Raw genomic sequence first — 13,481 nt, forward strand, 5'->3', positions numbered from 1 at the left:
ACCTTATTCCCAGCATCAAAATTCTCCCTCTGCTTGTTTGTCTCTCTTTGAGGGAAAATGCTGTTTACTGAGAAGCTGTGCTAAAGCTCTAATTAACACATGTTGCACTGAGCAAAAAGCACACCAGCAAACAGGCTTGTTTTAAGCCTATTTTTAAATCATATTGCATTCAAGACATGCTCCCTCTGTTGTGTAGGCCCACACAGTCACTTAGGGCTCACTGCCTGCTTCCACTGCTGGCTGTTTCCCAAGTTTTCCCTCCCTTCTGTCTTATTCTCTGCCCATGGAGACAGCAAAAGAGCTATTTCCACAATCAAGAGAGGCTCCTTGCTGAGTCAAAAGAATTGAGCCCTAGTTAGAGGAAAATACTCTCAGACACAGGTATTGCAAGCGACATCATAATTACAGCCAGAATAGATGGCCTGCAAATTGCCTGGCATTTGTAATTAACAGGGCTCTCTAATGAAGACCACTCTGTGTGCCATTACCACCTAATAATGCTTCATTGCTGCATGAACAAAGCTTTATTTCACTGAGAAAATGAGGATCAAATATTCACAGAAGTAATCTACCCTAGAGTGCAAGATCCTCAAGTCAGAGATGAAATTGTGGGTTATTTAAATATCAGTCAAAAGGAATTTGTTCTTGAACACTAGTTTACCACTGAGGTGCAAGCCAAGCTAATGGGAGCTGCATCATGGAAATCCTTTCTGGAATCTGGTGAGATGCATCTGCAGATCCTGAGGGAACTGGCAGAGGACGTGGCTAAGCTACAATCCATCATATTTGAGAAGTCATGGTAGTTCAGTGAAGTTCCCACTGACTGGAAAAGGGGAAATATAACCCTTATTCTTAAAAAGGAAATAAAGGAAAACATGGAGAACTATAGATTGGTCAGTCTCACCTTGGTGCCCAACAAGGGCATGTTAAGGCACATAACTGGTGACAGCTTCACCAAGGGCAAGTGAAAAATTTGATGGCAAACTGTCACAGTTACAGAGTTAGTGGATAATGGAAAAGAAATTGATGGCATCTACTTGGGCATGTGCAAAGCATTTGACACTGTCTTGTTTGATGTCTTTGTGTCTAAACCAGAGAGACATTGCTGAGAAAAAAGGATTAAACCTGAAAGATTTTGGTGAGCAGGGAGTACTTTCACTCAAAGTGACCTAGCAGCTGGGAATGCTAAGAATATCAGTGTGGTATTTGCTAGGATGAGCTAGGCCTGAGAGATCCTGTGTCCCCGTGTCCCTCTGCATCCTGGTGTCGTTGGCAAGACAAAGAAATAAACCTGTTCTTTGTACTGCAGCTGGGCCTCGATGCCTGCCCTGGTTGCCTCCGTGTGTTGATTCACACTCACGGATTTGATGTGTGGATGAGGAATTGGCTGGATTGTCACACTCAGAGAGCTGTGCTCAATGACCCAAGTTCCAAGAGGAGAGCAGTGGTAAATCCATTTCTCAGAGACTGGCACTGGAACCTGCAGTGGTATCTTTTGTGGTATTTTCAGGGTCCCCCATCATGGGAAGGAAAGATGAATCTGACTCCATGTTCTTCAAAGGCTAATTTATTATCATAATATATAATGCTATACTAAACTATACTAAAGACTAGAGAAAGGATACTAACTAAAGGCTAATAAGATACTAATGAAAAACCTGTGACTCTCTCCAGAGCCTCAGCACAGCTGGCTGTGACTGGTCATTAAGTTAAAACAATTCACATGAAACCAATCTAACAACGACCAGTTGGTAAACACTGTCCAAACCCCATTCCAAAGCAGCAAAACACAGGAAAAGCAAATGAGATAATTATTGTTTTCATTTTTCTCTGAGGCTTCTCAGCTTCCCAGGAGAAAAAATCCTGATGAAGGGATTTTTCAGAAAATATAACCATGACAATCTTTGTTGGTGACACTGACAGTGGGATCAGTCCACCCTCAGCAGGTTTGCTGCTGACCAGAGCTGTGTGGTGTGGTGTGATGGGCACACTGGAGGGGAGAGATGCCATCCAGAGGGACCTGGATAAGCTTCAGGACTGGGTCTGTGTGAAACTCATGAAGACTGCTTATTCCTGAAGACAGGAAAGTTCTTCAGCAAGTTCCTCCTCTCCCTAACTCAGCTTGGACTTGATCTGAAGCTTAACTGATTCTGTGATCTGTGGCAGAAAGGACAGGAGGCCCAGCTGCAGCAGCTAGTGCAGTTTTATCCCAGACTTTATAAGTCACTTTGCAGAAAGCATAAAGCACCTTTAGATTCTGCTGGTGCCAGAGAATCACCATTAATACCAGGTTTTAATATATCCAGGGTTAATAGAATTGAGGAAATTCCAGTGTAAGGATGTTAGATATTTGCTCATTTCCAATTCAAATGTTATTCTGATGAGGTCAGAGCCTAATTGTACAAGGACCTACAGAATAATGATAAAAACATGCCCCCATTTCTTAAGAAAGAATGATAGCAGCAATTAGCATTAGCATCACACTTAGTGTCAAAGGCCCCCTGGGCACTTTCCAGAGCCCATCTCTGCCCCAGGGAGGTTATTCAGCAACCCTGGGGGTCACAGCAGCACCACTGCATCCTGCACCTGCCCTTCCTCCTCTTCCCCAGGCAGAGCCAGGCAGATCACACTGAGTGCTCAATATTGCAGTACTCATGGGGCAAGCAAAATCCAACAGGCTCTGAAAGCTCCTGCAGCTACCTGGCTGTCTCCAAGCCCCCTGCAGGACTGACTACCTGCCCCCTGTCCCTTTGGCAGTACCCAAATATCCCCACTGGAGCAACTCCTGCCAGCCAGGGCTGCACAATGCCCTGGACATAATCAGCTTTGCACAGCTCATTGTGAGAGAAGACAAAACATGACACAGATGGAGGAGAGAAAACCTGGCTTATCCTCACTGATTTTGGTGGTTTTCTGATAATTCATGCCAATCCAAATCTTAGCCAAAACAGTTTTAAATAGTAGTACAAAGTTAAAAGGAAAATGCAGTGTCTGGCCATACCAAGGGATTAGTTTTGTCAGGAGAAAATCTCCTATAGCTGACTTAATAACTTGGCAAAAGCCCTGTAAATAAAGGCAACACTGAATCTGCCAATTCCCAGCTTGTCAAGCTCCTCCACAACCAACAAACCACGAAAGTAATTACAGACAGTTAAAATGCAAAGAGCAGGAGGCCATTTCCTAAAAGGCACAATTGCTGTGCCCCTAGAGGCTGGGTTTAATTCTACACCCTGAATTAATTTCCATTCATTTCCATCTGAAATTTGCTTGGCTTCCCCAAAATGTAAGCTTGAGATGCTTCCAATTTATCTGAGATTCCATCATGAAGGAACTTGCAGTACACACTTCAGTGACATGTTTAAGTCCCTCATTCCCATGACATTTGGCAATAGCCAGCTTTCTGTGAGGCAGGCTTCTAAACAGCCTAAAATGAAGATCTTGTTTTCAGCATCTTAATTTAGAGTTTTCAGTATTAGTGAGTATTGCTTTGTTACAAAAAATGAACTATTTCTTTTCAGGGACATGTCGATAATCCTACATATCTGTTGGCTGCAGGGCCTAAAGATGCTCCTATGAACATCTAATCTTGTTTGCTGTGTAAAATGATATGAATTTCACCACAAGTGCTTGCATTCCTCAGAGCATTTCTTGTTTCTTTGAGTAGAAGCACACATACACATGCAGCATAGAAACAAGCTTGAATCCAGCTACACAAATGTTGTAAGAACAACAGAGGGAAACAAATGAAATGTTACAGCCCTTTCACACTGCCCATGTAGTGCAAGTGTAGAGCTCCTAGGAATACTCTTGCTCTCAGAAGAGAACAAGAGAAGTTGAAAATAATCCAAAAATTATAAGAAACATTGTCCTTGTGCTGCTCACTGATAGGTGTTCACACCATTTAACTTTAGACATTTTCAATTTGATACCTCCATGTACAGTTACTGAAAGCAGAGGCAGGTTCCTAAAATGGATTCTCTGTATCACCCTCCAGAAGTCTCATTTTCCTTCAGGGTAGCCAGGTTCTAAAGAACTATTCTAACACCCTTAATTGTTTCATTTTCTGGCTCTTGGGCAGAATATATATTGTTCTTTCACAGTAGGTAATTTATTCAGAGGCATTTTCCAAGTCAGAGGAGCGACTCCCAGCCCCAGCTGAGCTTCTTGGTAAATTTGCCCTGTGCAGAAGAGCAAACACCGAGAGGACAAAGCAGAGGAGGGTTCAGCTGCACAAGTAAAGCACACTCTGGGGCTACACAAACTCCTCAGCCTCCCCAGAACAAAAGCAGTTTAAATCTGAGGGGAGGGAGTCTTTTATAAATCTGGAAACAGATGGTTCCTGTGGGTACTGTACTTTCATCTACATTCTTCCCAAGGCCACAGAGGAGCTGATTTGGAGAAGTCCAGACCATTTCTGCCACTTGTAACAGGAGCAGTGCTGAACGGGGAGCAACCAAAGCTGAGCTCTTCCTACCTGCACCCAGGAATGCCCACAGGACACACCACTGCAGATCCCTATGGATTGTCTGCAGAAATAACCAGGCTGTTCCCAGCAATCACTGGGAATCCCACAGCTGCAGACCTTCACACCTAACCTGCTCTGGGGCCAGACAACACACAGATCACAAGCAAGGCCAGCAGAGCTTTGATCCTTTCCCATTCCCTACTTCAGTACACAAAGTAACCAAAGTTTCTCTAAGACCTGTTCTTTCCAGACATTCTCAAAATACAAACAGAAACCAAAATTTTCCCCTTGCTGTTTAAGTCCTCCTGGTTAAATCCTGCTAGAGCATATCTGTACACTTCACTAAAAAGCCCCAATAAAGCAGAGTAGATTTATGTCAAACAAGCACCTGACACTGTTTCTTTCATCCCTTTATGCATCCTTGCCACAGACATACCAAGCACCTGACTGAGAAGCTTGTGCTTTGCAGAACAGTTACAAAGAGCATTATTTTTAAAAAGCAGTTTTCATTATTCACAAAACCTTATATAAGTTACCAGGCCAGTATTTCAGTCATTCAGTGTTATTTTCTGCCAGGAATATACAAGTTAATGTGACCTTTTACACCATCTACCCTTAAGATGCCTCCAAGCTATGACGGGATTACAAAATTTGAATCTGCTGAGGCACATGAAACGTTTCCTATTAGGATGACCTGAAAAACACAGGGTGTGCCCATATATTCCCTAGAAATTCTCATTCAGTGGGTTTCAGGGTGTTTTGCCTGCTCTGCTGATTTGTAGACCCTTAGGTATTTCCCTATGGATCCCCCAATGTCAGCATAATAATAATAATATTCTTGCCTTCCTTAATTACCTTTCTCAGACCTCTTAGCAGCAGCTAATAGACCAACAGGGATCCATAGAGAATAATCTGAAAATGATGAGTTAATCACTTCATAAGGACAGGCCTTCAAGTGATTGTCCTTCAAAGAAGGACACACTTTAATAACAGTGTATATATTATATAGGAGTTTCCTGTTCTTCTATCTTGTATAACAGAAATAACAAGTGCAACCTTTGCAATCCTTTGACACTGCATTTGTTCAAACTGTCACAAAACCTGCCTAGAGCCCACTGGTGCAATCAGGGTCAGTAGAGCAGTGAATCCCAGGCTCAGGAATTACACCCAGCTACAGTATGCAAAACAGACTGGATGATAATGCTTATTTTCATGTGTCTGCCTCCATGAGGAGGGTTACAAAATGCCCCATGCAGAGCCAATCATTCACTGTTCAAGCAAGCAGGGATAGCACTGAGGGAAACCTCATTTCAAAAGGAAAGTAATATAGTACTGGAAGTTTTAATGGTAATGCACACCAGAGAGAACTAGCACTTAAAAAGTGTACTAATGATACTGTCTTTTCAATAGAGACATCAGAGCAATGATTTCTATGGTGCTTTTGATCCTGGACTCTGAAGGTGAAATTTCCTGTTCAGGAGCTGATTCATAAGTTTTTATGAGGCTCTCATTAACCTTAGCTTGAAACTTTGAATGGCACACACACTTCTGCTAGACACTGTGTAGAGGTAAATTTGAGGAACAGGAATTCTATTAGAAAACAACAAACTTTGAAACCAACAATTGCACTCAGGATTTTTTTTATCTGAACTCTCCTTAGATGACTCACAACTATTCTCAAGCCCCAAGGAACACTCACCTGGAATGTCATGGGAAGGGTGCTGCAGACAGACAGACAGCTCTGGTTTCCAAAATCAGGCCAAGGCAATAAATTTGGTCAACAGACAAAATCCAGGGTAGCTTTCTCTACAGCACTGACCTGCGAGAAAGGAGAGGGGGGGAAAAAATCAAGACCACTTCTTAGGATTGTGCAGAGAAACAGATTCTCAGGTGTTAATCCTCAGCACCAGGTGCCCAATTCACAAGGCAGCAGCCTGGCTGTAACTTTCCTACCTCAGCAAGCAAGAAAGACAGTATCAGTCCTTTTAAGTCATAGTCCTGCTTGTGAAAGATGAAATCTTTAAAAAACCTAGTCATTGTTGACCAAGCAAATACACCATGTAATGTTGGCTATAAGCTGCAGCTGAAATGTGTGTTTAAGTTATACACAGAACAAATTCAAACACCATCCGTGCTCCCAAGGGTGTTTGAGAAGGTATTTAACAATTTCTGTGAACAATTTGCCAAGTGAAAACATCCAAACCTGTTTCAAAAGTTCTTTGCCTCAGGCACCAGCTCTATCTCCACATTAAGTTTTCATACACAGAGCTAGAGAGCAGATGGCCACTGCAAGCAGGCAGTTTTCAACAGGGGTGTTTCTGTCTCTCAGTCATGAGTTTATCTGAGCAGACTGTTAACAGAAACATCTTGAAGCCCAAAGATCAGGATTGCTTAAGCATTCACATAAAAATATGAAGAATAAATGCAGACAGTACAGGAGTTCATTAAATGATGCTGTTAATTGGCAAGTCATCTGCCAACCTGACACTGGGCTTCCAATGGCTTCTCTGGCTATTCAGACACCTGAAAAAGACCTGTTTTTAGAGTCCTGCTGTGAAAACCTGAGCCACATTTGCTCTAGAATGCACATCATGGTAGCTAAAATTAACATTTTTGTCTTTCAACTTTTTACATTGTCTAAATTCTGATTTCCCAAGCATCATTTCTCTTTGCAAGTTTAACTTGGTATGCTGTAGATGGAAATAGCACAGAATGTTTCCAGCTGCCTGGCTCTGAAGGAACAGAAAAGATGTAATCTTGGAGGTGGGAAAGGAGAGAAAAAGAACTGCTTTGTTGTAACACACTACTCCTTGTTCAAAAGGCTGTGTGACACCTCCAAGTTTTGACAACACAGCTGCATTTATATCTACTTGTGATGAGAGTTCCCATCAGCTCAACCCTGCCATTATGCCTGACTGGCAATTCATTACTTACTGTAATTTAGGAGCACTTTTTACATCATAGCAGCTCCTCTTTACTGTTGTCTCTCCCCTCTACCCTGAGCATGCCCAGGAGCTGCTGTGCCTGACTGGAGATGCCACCACTGAGCTCTGGGGCTGTGCTCCAGCTTTGCTGGTGCCAAGGAACAGCCTGTTTATTCCAAACAGGGCCTGAGAGGCATGCTCCAAATCACACTCTGAGGCTGCCTCTCCCCATCCACTACAGACATAGCCAAGATATGCAAAATGAGTAATGAAGGGGAAAATCATAAAGCAGGGCTCTGTTCAAGAATTAATGTGCTCATTTTAACTCAATAAGCTCAATCTTCCCTGTTTACAGCCTGGACTATCTCCTTTAACATTGAAACAATGGAGGGAGAACACTTGCACTGCTTTCCTCATGGTAAGCAGACAGGTGCATGCTGCTTGTTGGAGGAAAAAAAATGAGCCTCCTAATAGGATAATATAGTTTGGATTATATTAGTTACAGAAAAATTGAGATGAGAAAGCTGCAAGGGCATCATCATGATGAAACATGGGGCTGTTTACTGCAAAGTGCTGAGCTCCAGACAAAGTCATTGGGTGTTAGATGTGCATTATAATATGATCACTACTGTCTTTCCACAAATTATGGGCAAAAGGTAGATTTTTATATAGCTACACATCCAACTTTCCTTCACTAAGTATTTTTAGATATAAATTTTTAAAATATGCAGCTCATAATAGTGCCCATTTAAACCTCTGCAAGTGCACAGAACAGCAGCACAATTATTTATAATCCATATATAGAATGCAGAAATTGTATAGCACTCAATGAACATGCACTGCTGCACATTTATACAGAGGAACAATATCAGAGACATTTTTTGAATGAAGATCAATCCTCTTGACCAATGCAATGGAAAGAAAATTAGGGCTAATGAGAAGATCAATCAAAGAAAATTCAAAGACTTCCAGATATTACTCCAAATAGAGATCAGAGGAAAAGTGCTTTCACATCACTGGGATTTTCCAGTGTGTCTGAGGGACCTGAACCCTCCACAGGTTCACAGTACCTGTCCTGAATGTGGGCAGAGAAAGCCTCACACAGCACCAGCTGCACCTCCCAGTGGGCTGGGCAGCCTGGGCTCTTGTCCTACGGTGAAAATAAAGGCACTGCACTAAAGGAGCAAGATAAAAACTTGGCAATCAAGAGCATTCTTGAAAATCTTTTGCATCTGTGCCAAGGGAACGTCTCTGCTGGTATCATTCCAGACAGGAGCTCAGAGCAAACAGGAAGAAGGGCAAAAGGCAGAGGCTCTGGCAGAAAGTCCATCAATGATTCTTTAGGAGACTTGAACTGTGAGCCAAGAAATTAATAAATTATGACATCAAAGTCTGCATTGATATAAGTGACAGGGTGCTCGTTTAATATTTACTTTTATGTTGGGGGGAACTCATTACCTACAGAAATGTTTGTGTCTCTAGAAAAAAAAAAATCACTTTTTTCTTCTGAAATTACTGTTATTGGCATCCCTATTGACAGGGAGAAATACAGAACCACACAAAACTGCCCAAACCACAACATAACACTTCAATGTGCCCATCAGCTAATGCTAATCTATAATTGAACACCGTGTAGGTACTCAGGAAATCCATTAATCTATATAGATTGTTCCTTCAGGATGAGTGCTTCAGGTTACTTTACATAAGGAAAGGCATCCAAGGTCTAGGACATTGTCAAAAAACTCACAGATCTACAGAAATACTAACTAGGCATTTAAGGAGAGACATCTGACAGCTAGAATGCTCAATAACTTCAAAAAGAACACACTCAGTGAAGATGTCCACCACAGAAAATGCCTGCAAAGACATAAAAGGACTTAACTGGCTTTGAAAATCAGTCAAAACTTGTCCAAAATTGTGATCTCAAGGTTTGGCCCTTGCCATTTCTTCCCTTTACACAGATAGCTCTTCTGTTTGACTGAGAAAAAAATTTGTCAAAGAAAGCAAATACATTAATGTTTTAATACTTTTTAATGCTATTTTCTAATTGTCTCTATTACCAAATCAAAGATGTGGGCCAATAAAATTGAGACAAATCACATGAAAATCACAACTGAAATTTTAAAAAAATGAAGTCTTATCCCCAGCTTTATCCAAAGGACACATGACATTTCATGAGACTTCCTAATATTCTGCTATGTCTAACTAGCAGGAGATCTCTAGAATGTACCTTTGATAATAGGAATGCTAGTGTGCATCTGCCCCTTGTTCCTCTTCTGCTCTGCAGTGTTTTCAGGAACAGGCTATATTTGAATTTCATTTCCTGATTCCATTGGTCTCCTTGGTACTCCGAAGCCAAAGCCACGATGGAAATCTTGGCAGAGGCCAAGTTTTAATTCACCAGTAATACAATCCATCAGAATTACAGATAAACTGCTAAAGTGCAGTTTACATTTATGCCAGGTTTGTAGGAGATCTTGTCATTGATTTATCCTTTGCCAAACAGTTTAGCACTCTGGAACAAAACACAGACTTTCTGAAAGCTGCTCTCATTCCATTCAGCAACACAGCACCTGTGAGTAAGAGGAAATGCTACTTCTACAGGCATTCTTCCTTACCCTGAAAGGGAAAGGAATACAGATTATTGCCATGGTACAAAGAACTTTTATTATTTATTCACTTTTCTTTCATTTCTTGACTTCACAAAAGCATTCATTTTTTTTTTTTAAAGTCAAAGCCGTTGATGACAGGAAATCATCCTTTACTGTACCATGAGGTGTTGCCTGCCACCCTCCAAAGGCACTGCTCCAAATTAAAACATGATTAGACTCTCTAGAACGTCCTTGTGAAAAAGCAGGGATGTGTTTACTTTCTCTGCCTTCCAAATCGACCTTGCTAATTTAGAAGTAAAGAAAAGATGGTTTTCCTAATTGCCAACCCTGAAAACTCTTGGAGCTTTCTGAGGCTCTGAGTATGTGATGTCTCAGTAACAGTAAAGACAAGGAAACAGTTAATGATTCTCAATGAAGAGCACAAATAGTCAATGATCCTGGGAGCTACCTGCAAGCAGACTCCAGCTCACACATCCACAGCTGGGCTGAATCTGCAAGGCTGACAAATAAAAAAGCAATAAATGTTTATTTTTTTCAACAAAACATAAAGCCATAATTTACAACACAAAGATTTTCAGAGCTGCTCTGCAAGAAAGTGCCTTATCTGCCCCTTAATTCCATGCAGGAGTTCGCCAAAGGTTCTCTCTGCCTATTTGCTGAAACAACACCCATTATAGGAGATATATGTGAGCATGGACAGCAACACAGGACTCCTTGGGATAGGGGAGGCCACAGGACACAAACTCTGGCCCTTTTCCATGGGAAACAAAAGCCACCAGCCCCGTTCCCTGATGTCAGTTTGCAGGAGGTGTTTGGCACTGCCAGGGCAACCTGAGTTGTTGGTGGTGGCAGATTGAGTCTGGAGACATCCTGCACTCTTTGGAATTTTAGGAGGCACAGCAGATTGGTTTTATTTTAGTGCATTATCCCAAAGAGCTGGCTTCAGTCATGGCCAATGGATTTAACTCCATGTACTTGAGGAAACTCTGAAATTCCCCTGGAGAGCAAAGGACTAAGCTGTGCTCCCAGCAGGCTCTCCAAGGATTACCAGGAATCAGTGTTCATCCAGCTGAGAAGCCAGAGCTTCAGGAGCAGGGCACTGGGTCACCAGGTAATCCCCTGCTGGGACAGGAGCAGAGGAAGTTGTCAAATCTGCTTTTCTGCCACTGAGGCTCCACGCTTTGGCCATCACAAAACTGACCCTTGGCTGAAACTGCTGAGCTGAAGAGCAGCATTGATTGGATTGCACTCAAACCCTGTCAGCAACCAGGAGCAGCACTTGCTGGACAACTTGCAGCCCTTGAGTCAGCACTTATTGGACAATGGTAGCAGCCACTGTCCAGAATAAAACATTCCCAAATTACAGCCATTTTCTATCTACACAGCAAGAGACACAGGACTATCTTTCCCACAACACCACTTACCTACTTTAGGCCCATGCTGCTCCTTTGCAAACTTCCCTTCATAGTTTAGAGGGAGACACTGGAAAAGTCTGCTGCTGAGTGGAAATTAAAACTGCAGCAGCCATTAAGCTGGGGAAAAGATGTTAATTCCAGAAGGTAAATAGGGCAATGCTTATTCTGCCACCTTCTACATGAGACTCATTTAGGTGCTCCTGACAAAGTGCATGTTTCTTGCTCGCACACAAACCCTTCCACCTTCAAAAACAACTCCTGCCTGATCCCAAACTGGTGCTTGCATCAGGGGCCTAAGGTGACTTTGGAGACTGGTCTTCTTTAGCCCAGCCTTCTCAAGAGGGAACACACTCTACATTTCCCGGTGCTGGTGGAAAAACTTCCAATGAATCTACTCCAGCTTTTTGCAAATGTCCAAAATGAAAGGTCACATGGAATGGGCCATGTGAAGCAAAATAAGATTTGCCAGCTCTATTTTCTCGTGTTGGTATCTAGAAAAGTCCACACAAACTTTCTTGTGTATTTGTTTTAATGTAACTCCCAATCTGAGCAATTGTGGCAACCAACACGAACTAAATAGAACACTGCTGATTACTTTCACATGGCATCCCTTCAAGCCCAGGTGCAAGCCAGAAGCAGATGTGGACATTCATCTTCTCTTTATTTTCAGGCAAGCAGGCCTACCTGCCCAGCTTTAATCCCCACCCTTGGGAGGCATTCCTGCTGCCTTGATTTACAATGCCAAAAGGCAACTTCTGTGAGGAGACTAACATCCCTGCAGATAAAGGAAAGAAAGGAGTTCTCCTGGAGGGTACTTCAGAGCAGGACCTGTAGCCAGGCCCTCAGAGTACCACTTCTGATAAAGCCCTTTTATCCCCACTGAGGAACCAGGGAGAGGAGAAAGGCTGGCTTCTTACATTATGCCCCTTAAATCAAGATATTTCAGTATCTTCTTATGGAACATTTTGGGGTTTGAAGCTTTTCCTGTTTTGTTTTTTTTTTTTCTTTTAATACTTGAATTCAATCAAATCCAGTCTATTTGCATAAAAAGCCCATTTGAAAATAACTAGCTAGAAGTGCCAAATTGCCAGCCCCGGAGGTGAAGCATTTTTTATGAGCAGTATGTTGTTCTCATGAGCAGAAGGGTACACTTTCAGTACCCTTCACAATGCTTGGCACAGAAAGACCACCAAAAGGTAGGAAGGATTCATTTCAACACTCTTTGATATGGTAGAAACTTTAGAAAAAATCCTAAATAGCTTTAAATGTGTATCAGCCTGTACTGTCTTTATTAGGAACTCATTAAATTTTTTTTGATTCATTTCCCATTGATTTTCAACTCATCATTACCTTTGCAGAGTCTACAAGATATATAATGTGTAATGCAACTCCTAACTATTTCCAACCTGAGATGCATCAGAAAAATGGGGAATTTAATGGCAGAAATTTCTTGTGACTCATGGTAGGTTTATGAGTTGTCAGAGTGAAGAATAAATGCAGTAACTTAATGGGAAAATAGAACAGCCATTGTCTACATGTCATAGCTCAGGTGCAGTTTCAGAGCTGAGAATATCCTTATCCAGCAAAAGCAATTAAATATATGCTTACCTTTAAGTAATCCCACAGGAATCTTATCAGTAATGATAAGCAAAATTTTTACTCCTCACTTTGAAGGTATATTTATAAAACAATGTCCTAACTGAGGCAAAAGAATTTCATTGTGACTTCCTCACTGTTAAAATTATTTGCCTCAACTCTGAACTGTTATTTTCAATATATGTGTAAATACCTCCATGAAAGAGAACAAAAAATACCCTGTCTTCATTCTGGAACCCATTTGCCCACATGTTGAAAACACCAGAGTTTCTGGAAAGGGAAGCATGAACTGCAACATACCTCTGAATGGCCACAAAATGAGTGGTCAAAGCATTTTGCAATTACCTTTCTCAAGTCCATTCCAAATTGTGATTAGAAGTCCACTTTAAGTCCACTCCCTTGGACTTTTCTCATGCAGCAGCCCCTGGGCAAGCAGCTGTTTTGTTTGTCAGCACAAGCTCCTGTTTTG

Source organism: Agelaius phoeniceus, chromosome 9, assembly GCF_051311805.1.
Source record: "Agelaius phoeniceus isolate bAgePho1 chromosome 9, bAgePho1.hap1, whole genome shotgun sequence".
Taxonomy (NCBI): domain Eukaryota; kingdom Metazoa; phylum Chordata; class Aves; order Passeriformes; family Icteridae; genus Agelaius; species Agelaius phoeniceus.